We start from the raw sequence: 10,173 nt of genomic DNA, 5'->3' as shown, positions 1-10,173 counted from the left end.
TTTAACTTGTACTGTGTAATGCAGTGGTGATCGCCTAAATGCCCGGTGATCGGGAAGCAGAAAACGGCATTTTGGCAGCAGGCTCTTATGGTTCTCACACTACTATGTTATGACGATAGACCCAATCAGCAAAGTCCGGTCCGCACTCGTGCACCGTCGCGAACCCGTCCGGTAGCATCGTCACAACACATCGTTCAACTAGATGCTCAGCCGTTTCGGGTTCTAGCCCACATCGGGTACACGTGGGACAGGTGGAAAGTCCCCACTGATGAAACGCATTTGCTGTTAGGCAGCTCCTCGACCGAAGCCGATTCGCAGCCACCCAGTGTCTCCTCTTGCTGGTATCAAAGCCTGGCAACTTCTCACCAAGCTTAGAGAATGTACGGCCGGCACAAGGGATTGGCATTTAGCCGAAGCAGGAATTGGACGAAATTGGTCAATGGAGCTAAAACTAATGAACTTAATACAATGTGTATGACCGTCGGCGCTGATAGGTTAGTGTGAGGCTATGTGGTCTTATGGTATGACACTCGTTTTCGGATCGGAAGGTCCTGGGTTCGAGCCTCGCTCGCTCGGCGCATAGTTGAGTCCTTGGAAAAGGCTTACTTACATTCTCTCACCGTACTCAGGTGTAAAATGAGCACCTGGCCGTTAACAGCGTTGTCTTTGTCCGAAAAAATGTAATATCGCCTAATAGGAGGCAAATCTCGTCCTATTGTTAAATGTTGCTGTTGACCAGGGACCCCTTGCAAAGCGCTTTGAGCACATTTAGTGGATATTGCGCTATATGAAGTTCAAATTTAGTATCAATATTGTTTTATTAATAATAAACCTTTATTGTCCTTTAAAAAAGTGGCAATTTGTCATTTGGTAACACATTTATAGCAATACAATTTGGACATAGACACACTCACACAGATGCACACTAGTAACATCGTAGTCATCGAAAAAAAAACAACAAACAAACAAAAAACGGCATCGTCATCATCATCATCATCATCATCATCACCCGCATCATCACTATCACCAATATCACCATCATCATCATCATCATCATCATCATCATCATCATCATCATCATCATCATCATCATCATCATCATCATCATCATCACCATCATCATCACCACCACCATCATCACCATCATCATCATCATCATCATCATCATCATCATCATCATCATCATCATCATCATCATCATCATCATCATAATCATCATCATCATCATCACCATCATCATCACCACCACCACCATCATCATCACCACCATCATCACCATCATCATCATCATCATCATCATCATCATCATCATCATCATCATAATCATCATCATCATCATCACCATCACCATCATCATCATCATCATCATCATCATCATCATCATCATCATCATCATCATCATCATCATCACAACAACCTTCCTAATATTTTCGTTACAATCTTTCACTTTCACCATTCCCCTACAACCATAACACCATCACCATCTTCATCATACTCCACACTCCATACGTTTCCAAATGTCCTATGGGATAAAATGGCGTCGATTTATTGTTGACTTTCGTTTAAATTTAGAACTTCAAAGGTTCATGAGAACGATTGTTCCTTGTCATCGTGCTTATCTGCCTTTGGAGCTCTATATTTTAAACAAATCTGGTGATGTTCATGCGTTAGTGTTAGAAAATTGTGCGTGACTGAACAATGTACACGGGGTCCCAGTAGCTCAGTTGGTAGAGCATTCGCTTCACACGCAAAGGGACCGAGATCGATCCCGGGTGTAGTCGAGATTTTTTTTTTGACCCCCCTGTTCACCCAGCAGTGATTGGGTAGCTGGGTCTCTTAGATCTGGCGGAAAGTACTTTGTGATAGACTAACGTCCTATCCTAAGCGTAGCAAGCAATTGCTACTTTCTGTTTTACGCTTTAGAAACCGGGATAAACTCCGGCTCCGTTGGCGCAATGCTCTTGAAGGAGTACTTTTGATGTAGATCACGTTGAGACTTTGGTGTAAGAGAGCGAAGTGGAGAACGCAAAGTGCCTCTGACAAGACCCTTAACAGTGGTATGAAGTGGAACAAGCATATTATTGGCAACACAGCGATGAAGGCAAATAGACCCATGGCCTTCCTCAACAGACAAATGTGCCACTGCCACCAATCTGTGAACAACAAATGCTACGAAACGTATGTCAGGCCCATACTTGAATATAGTAGTTCAGTGTGGGACATACACACACACACACACACACACACACACACACACACCACAAGAAATCAACGAGCTAGGAAGTATCCAACGTCGGGCGGCCAGATTTGTCAATGGAAACTATGAGCGGGATGTGAGAAGAACTCAACTCATACACGATCTCCAATGAAAACCGCTACACGAAAGACTTTCCATCAACAAACTCCTCGTATTCCACAAAGCACAAAAAGCAAAACTCCAAATTCCAACTGGCTATTTGAAACAGAATAATCACAAAACAAGAAACTCAGCATTTCATTTTGAAATCCCCCACTCAAGAACAAACCATCATCTTTACTCTTTCTTCCCCTCCACCAACCGACTTTGGAACTCCCTAACAACCACTTGTAAACAAGCCCTTTCGATTGATGATTTCAAAAAATCGCGCCCTGCTTTCCTCTAAAACCGTTACTGAAAAGACGGCCATACATTCTTCAGCCTGAAGTTTTGGCCTTAATATGGAAGAAGGAGAAGGTGATCTATAGGTGAGCTAATTGCTATCATGATAATAATAATAATGATGATGATGATAATAAAAATAATAATAATAATAATAATAATAATAATAATAATAATAATAATAATAATAATAATAATAATAATAATAATAATAATAATGATGATGATGATGATGATGATGATGATGATGATGATGATGATGATGATGATGAATAATAATAATAATAATAATAATAATAATAATAATAATAATAATAATAATAATAATAATAATAATGATGATGATGATGATGATGATGATATAATAATAATAATAATAATAATAATAATAATAATAATAATAATAATAAATAATAATAATAATAATAATAATAATAATAATAATAATAATAATAATAATAATAATAATAATAATAATAATAATAATAATAATAATAATAATAATGATGATGATGATGATGATGATAATAATAATAATAATAATAATAATAATAATAATAATAATAATAATAATAATAATCATAATAATGATAATAATAATAATAATAATAATAATAATAATAATAATAATAATAATAATAATAATAATAATAATAATAATAATAATGATGATGATGATGACGATGATGATGATGATGATGATGATGATGATGATGATGATGATGATGATAATAATAATAATAATAATAATAATAATAATAATAATAATAATAATAATAATAATAATAATAATAATAATAATAATAATAACAATAATAATGTACTCTAGTCTCTCCCTTGCCTTTAGTTACTACTAAAATTTATTAATTCGCCACCCCGTCTCCCGTATTGACAATTCAAAGTGGATGGCATCCCACCTATTAGTAAATAACAAATACTTTCAGATATGGCGACCAGAATAATAATTTGAAAGGAGTTTATGCCAGAGGCAAAGGAACTGCAACTAGAGAGGATTAACACGATTTGTACAAGAAATGCCGAGCGTCACATCCACGCAGAGATACTGTGAGATAGAGAAAGAATGGCGACGAAAGAGAGTTTTTTTTTTTAATGAAGTAAAAAAAAAATGAAAAAAATGATGAGCTTTATATAGCGCAATATCCACTAAATGTGCTCAAAGCGATTTACAAATGGTCACTGACCAACAGCAACACGTAACAACTCGAACGAGGCATAACGCCTGTTAGGCGATATTACAATTTATTACAATTTTTTCAGAGACAACGCTGTTGTCGGCCAGGTACTCATTTTACACATGAGTACGGTGGGAGAATGTGAGTAAAGAGTCTTTTCCAAGGACTCAACAGTGCCCCGAGCGAGGCTCGAACCCAGGACCTTCAGATCGGAAAGCGAGTGCCATACCACAAGACCACCTAGCCGCACAGGTACAAAAAAGGAAGAGGGACGCCCTATTGAGAGAAAACGAACAACATGGGAAGGTTATGAAAGTTATTGAACTAAAATACTTATAGAGCAGTAAAGTTAGGTGCCCCAAACGTAAACAAAGGTCGAGAAGCACGTGGCAAACCACATGTTCCTGTCTTGACAGCTCACGTTCCAATGTAAATAATAGAAAAAAATAACCTTTAAAATTTGGCTGTTAGGTGGCAAAAGAAACACATATTCATAAATACTCGATCATGCATCAAATAATGTCTAGATATGGATATTTTATGGAACAAAGGGTAAAATTTTCTAAAATTTATCAAAAGTTACAGTCTATCTATTTTTAGACCAGAGCAAATTATTGCGCTGGTGTGAACAAAACGAGAATTATTCGGAGCCTGATTTTCATAATAATTTAGCCTTATATTATTATTTCTGCAACTGTTAGATTTTATGTAAACATATTTTCAATACTGAAAGTGTATTGCCTACAACTCAAACTGCAAAATTGGGAGACCTATATTGTGCGTAAATTATTCCGGTCCCTAACGGAAATCACTAGCAACTTGTTATTGTTTACGTTTGGGGCACCTAACTTTACTGCTCTATAGAACAATAAAGAATTGGATCGAATACCGCAGGAAATGGGAGTGAAGTCCGTTCTATCCCAAAGCGATCGACTTATTCGTCTGTTGCTTTTGTGTGCTGGCTCAAGCATACCGAGTCGAAGAGGAAAAATATGCCTTGAAATTATCAATGCATCTGACGATAAGTGCTTACCTTTGATTCCAAAATTATCCATGCATCTGACGATAAGGCCTCACCTTTGATTCCAAAAGTTTCCATGCATCTGACGATAATTGCTCATCTTTGATTCCCAAATTATCAATGCATCTGACGATAAGGGCTCACCTTTGATTCCAAAAGTTTCCATGCATCTGACGATAAGTGCTCATCTTTGATTCCCAAATTATCCATGCATCTGACGATAATTGCTCATCTTTGATTCCAAAATTATCAATGCATCTGACGATAAGTGCTTATCTTTGTTTCCCAAATTATCCATGCATCTGACGATAATTGCTCATCTTTGATTCCAAAATTATCAATGCATCTGACGATAAGTGCTCATCTTTGATTCCAAAATTATCCATGCATCTGACGATAAGTGCTCATCTTTGATTCCCAAATTATCCATGCATCTGATGATAAGGGCTCATCTTTGATTCCCAAATGATCCATGCATCTGACGATAAGGGCTCATCTTTGATTTCCAAATTATCCATGCATCTGACGATAAGTGCTCATCTTTGATTCCAAAGTTATCCAAAAACAACTTTACAGAGTTGAAAGCCACCTTACTAAGCCTCTATAGAAATTCACGCCAATTCAGAACGCTACGTAGAAAGAAAAGCAAAACCTACCATCAACTGAAGGACTGGCTCCAGATCAGTCTATAGATAGTATGCGCTTGGCTAAGGAGTTCACAACATTGCCATCCGGAAGTATAACGGACCAACATACAAAAATATGTATAACACTGATCGTTTATAATCAGGTTAATACAGTTTAGTGAGAATTACTCATAAACGCGGATGGCAAAAACAATAACAAAGACCTGAGTGACGTCAACTTCTAACTATCTATAGACAGGGCTGACCGTGTCCAATCTATCTGAAACATACGACGATCTGTTGGAACTGTGCATGACGCAGCAGATGGCCGATACTAGGCCAATGGAAACAGCGCTTTAGCAAAGAACAAGGAGTACAAACCCTGTAAGACATTATCACACATGCTAACCACTACACCAAATATATGTGATGGGCAATCCAAGTAAACTCCACACAATCACCACTGCCCACCATCAACAATTTAAAGTCCCATCGACACAAAAACTTGACCTTAATAAGATTAACACACTCAAATCCTTACACTATTAACCCAAAACAACGACTATAACAATAAATAACAGAAAAAATATTCACATAGGAAAGATATTATTTCCCAAAACGTTTACCATACATTTGACTGTTTCTCTCCCAGCAACATACTCACAACAATGGGAAAGGACAAAACGAAGAGATCTCATTCCAAGACAACGACATCAAGCAAGTTGGAAAACAGATACAGGGGTCTGCCCACTATGGGAGTTCAAGAATGTCTCCCAGGTCAAAAGGAATATGGATGAGGGACAACTGTAGGATATGTGCCTATTTTGATACTGCCTAAAAGTCCCATCCAGGCATATGTAAATAGTCCTGCTATGAAGTATACACTTCAATGTTTACTAAGTCCCATCCAGGCATATGCAAATATTCCTGCTATGAAGTATACACTATAATGTTTACAAAGTCCCATCCAGGCATTAGCAAATCGTCCTGCTATGAAGAATACACTCCAATGTTTACAAAGTCCCATCCAGGCATTAGCAAATAGTCCTGCTATGAAGCATACACTACAATGTTTACAAAGTCCCATCCAGGCATATGCAAATATTCCTGCTATGAAGCATACACTCCAATGTTTACAAAGTCCCATCCAGACATTAGCAAATAGTCCTGCTGTGAAGCATACACCCCAATGTTTACAAAGTCCCATCCAGACATTAGCAAATAGTCCTGCTATGAAGCATACAATCCAATGTTTACAAAGTCCCATCCAGACATTAGCAAATAGTCCTGCTATGAAGTATACACTCCAATGTTTACAAAGTCCCATCCAGGCATTAGCAAATATCTCTGATATTAAGCATACACTACAATGTTTACAAAGTGAAATACACATAGCGGAAAGATAATTTAGGGAGCGTTCACATATTATGTCAACAAAAAATTGGCACTTTTAGACCCCCCCCCTCCCCCCCATGTCATCAATTGTCATCATTGACTTGACCCCCCCCCCCCCAATATGATGACATCATCAAAATGGACTATTTTTCGTGAAAGTCATGTGATGGTGGCTATTGAACAGAGGAAAAGGGGTAAAAACAACTGAGTGCCAAAAGGTGTGAAATTTGATATATACCTCTTTGTCTCTGTTCAATACTGGTAGCCAGCATTACACGATGTTAACAAAAAAAAAAAAGTCCATTTTGAAGATGTAGACATGTTTAGGGTAGTTCAGTTGTTAAAGCGTGGCTGAAGACCTGACAACTCAAGTTGATTCCCATCGCAGTCACATTTTTTTTTTCGGGGGCCCCCTGTCCACCCAGCAGTGAATAGGTGTAGGTGGATCACCTGATCTGGTAAAAAGTAATTTGTGAAGACTGATGTCCTATCCGAATAATAACATATATGTTACTAATCCGCTTCAACGTTTACAGTGTTTTTCTTGGGTGTGTTTTTATTCTATTTGTATAACCAAATTTTTGATGACATAATCTTGGGAATGAACCCCCCCCCCTCCCCCATGTCAACACTTGTCAACATTTGGCAGACCCCCCCCCCCCCCCCCCCCCAAGTGTTGACATAATATGTGAACGCTCCGTTAATGCATAAAGCATGAATACCATTCCCCAAACAAAGGAACTACTTTTGACTGCCTCCCTCAGCTAAGATTCTGTCCAGGACCAGGAAAAATCCAAGCAATTTTCAATCCCGTACAATAACAAGGAGTAACGTGGAAACGAAAACACTGATATAAGGGGAAAGAAGACACAGATATAAGGGGATAGAAGACACAGATATAAGGGGGTAGAAGACACAGCAGACGTCACCTCTCCGTCTACCATGGGAGGTCTGAAGTCACCTAAAAGCTGAACTCGGTGAGTAATCGATCGTTATATCGATAGTTTATCTAATATATGATTCATTATTTCGATAGTTTATCTAATATATGATTCATTATTTCGATAGTTTATCATCTCCATCGTCTACCATTTTGATAGGTTATAATTCCGATAGTTTATAATTTCTATAGTTTATTAAATTAATAGTTTACTATTTTTATCGCTGATGATATCAATAGTTTACCATTTTGATAGTCTATTATATCGATAGTTTATTATATCGATAATTTACGGCGCTTGCAACACATTAAGGTCATATCAGCGCCAATAAAGAGGAAGAGAATGGGATAGAAAAAACGTTCAAGAATTACAATTAAAGCTCCCAAGAAAAGGTAAGACAAAGGGAAATTGGTTCAAATAAGAAACAGGTGTAGATTCCAAGAGCACACTATCAAAGTACTTGGTTTGAGATCACTAAAAGTCTCATCCAGACACCAGCACAGGTCCCCACGAAGAGGAATACACTCAAATGTTTTACTAATCATATATAATATAAAGAAAACATAACACAGTGCATAACAGGGAGATGATTTACAAGGAAAAAAATATCATGTCCCAAAACTAACCATACATTTGACTGTTTCCCTCTAAGCCATGGCATTGGCAGGGCCAGGACAAAACCAAGTAATCTCATTCCAAGACAAAGACATAAAGCATGTTGGAAAATAGATAATGGGGGATAGAAGACACGATATGGACCTCCCTGCCCACTATGGGAGGTCAGGAGCCCCACCTAGTTTGACACTATCGACCAGTCAATTTTAATCCAGAGCCTTTCTAATATAGATGGTATTAATGAAATTGTACTGTGATGGTTTGAATCATATCTTACTGGTAGAACCCAGTCCGTTTTAGTTAATGGCAAACAGTCAGACCCCTCGCCACTGAAGTTTGGAGTTCCTCAGGTTTCGGTATTCGGCCCTGTACTTAACGTCCTGTATACAATGCCACTTGGGCGAGTCATTTCTGCACATGGTGTAAATTACCATATGTATGCCGATGATACGCAGTTGTACAAATCCGCTGTGCCAGCTGGCAAACAAACGGTTTCATCTGATATTGTGCAATGCTGCTCGTCTATTTGGCATTGGTTGCAGGAGCATAAATTAAAACTTAATGGTGACAAATTGGAGATCAAGCTTTGCGGCACTCCGTCAAATATTAAAAAGACAATATTACCATCAATACTTGTTGGTGATTGTCACATCAGTATGTCATCCAAAGCGAAAAAACCTTGGCGTTGTGCTCGACGACTGATTCAGCATGGAACATCAAATAAACCAGTTGATCAAAACCATGAATTTTTAATTAAAGAGAATCCATCGAATGAAACAATACATTCCTCTCCATTTGCTGAAGACGGTCGTTTTTGCACGGATACTGTAACTCGCTACTTGCTGGTCTGCCTGACATAAAACTAGAACAACTACAAAAAGTTTAAAATAGATCAGCAAGACTTGTCCCAGGTATTGGTCGCAGTGACTCGATGGGTGTCAAGACGATGTTCGGGGCATTACAATCTTCTTCTTTTAGGTTCCATGCCTGGTCCAGGCTTCGGATACTGCATGAATTATCTCTCTCCATTCCTCCCTGTCTCTTGCTTTTTCAAACAGCTCTTGGATTGTTAGATTGGTGAAGCCCTTCAGTTGGTCTATGAGTGTTTTTCTTTGTCTCCCCCGGGCGCGTTTACCAGGTATTTTTCCACAACTTGCCAGGTATTCATTCTTATCTTTCCTTACTATGTGTCCGAAAAAGGATAGTTGTCGATCCGCTATTAAGGGCATTAGTTTCCTTTGTTGGTATGTTTGTATTAGCACTTCTTCGTTCGTTTTGTGTGCAGTATACGATATTCTCTGCATCCTTCTCAAACACCACATTTCAAAAGCTTCAATGTTCTTTTGTGTTTCTGCATTTGTAGTCCAGCTTACGTATCCGTATAACAAGATTGGCCATACGTAGCACTTCAAGACTCGGAATCTAATCCCGAACGACATCTGTTTGTTTTTCAAAATGTTTCCGAGGTCCATGAAGGCCTGTTTGGCTTGAGTTATTCTTGCTCGTATGTCTCGGTTACATCTTCCATCTGTTGTCACTGTTGAACCTAGGTATTTAAAACTTTCTACGTTGGTAAGTTGCTCGCCGTGAATCGTTATATTGCAGGTGTTGTTGTTTTCGGGGTTTTTCTGTATTACCAGGCATTCCGTTTTGGTGATATTCACTTCCATTCCCTTGGCTTCACTATCTACTACCACTTTGTCAACAATCTTTTGAAGTTGGATTTCTGATGTTGCAACGAGTA

The sequence above is a fragment of the Berghia stephanieae genome, chromosome 14 (assembly GCF_034508935.2).
Source record: "Berghia stephanieae isolate SIO BIC M18660-M18661 chromosome 14, UCSD_Bste_1.3, whole genome shotgun sequence".
In the NCBI taxonomy this organism is placed as follows: Eukaryota; Metazoa; Mollusca; class Gastropoda; order Nudibranchia; family Aeolidiidae; genus Berghia; species Berghia stephanieae.
Note: the sequence above shows the minus strand (reverse complement) of the source record.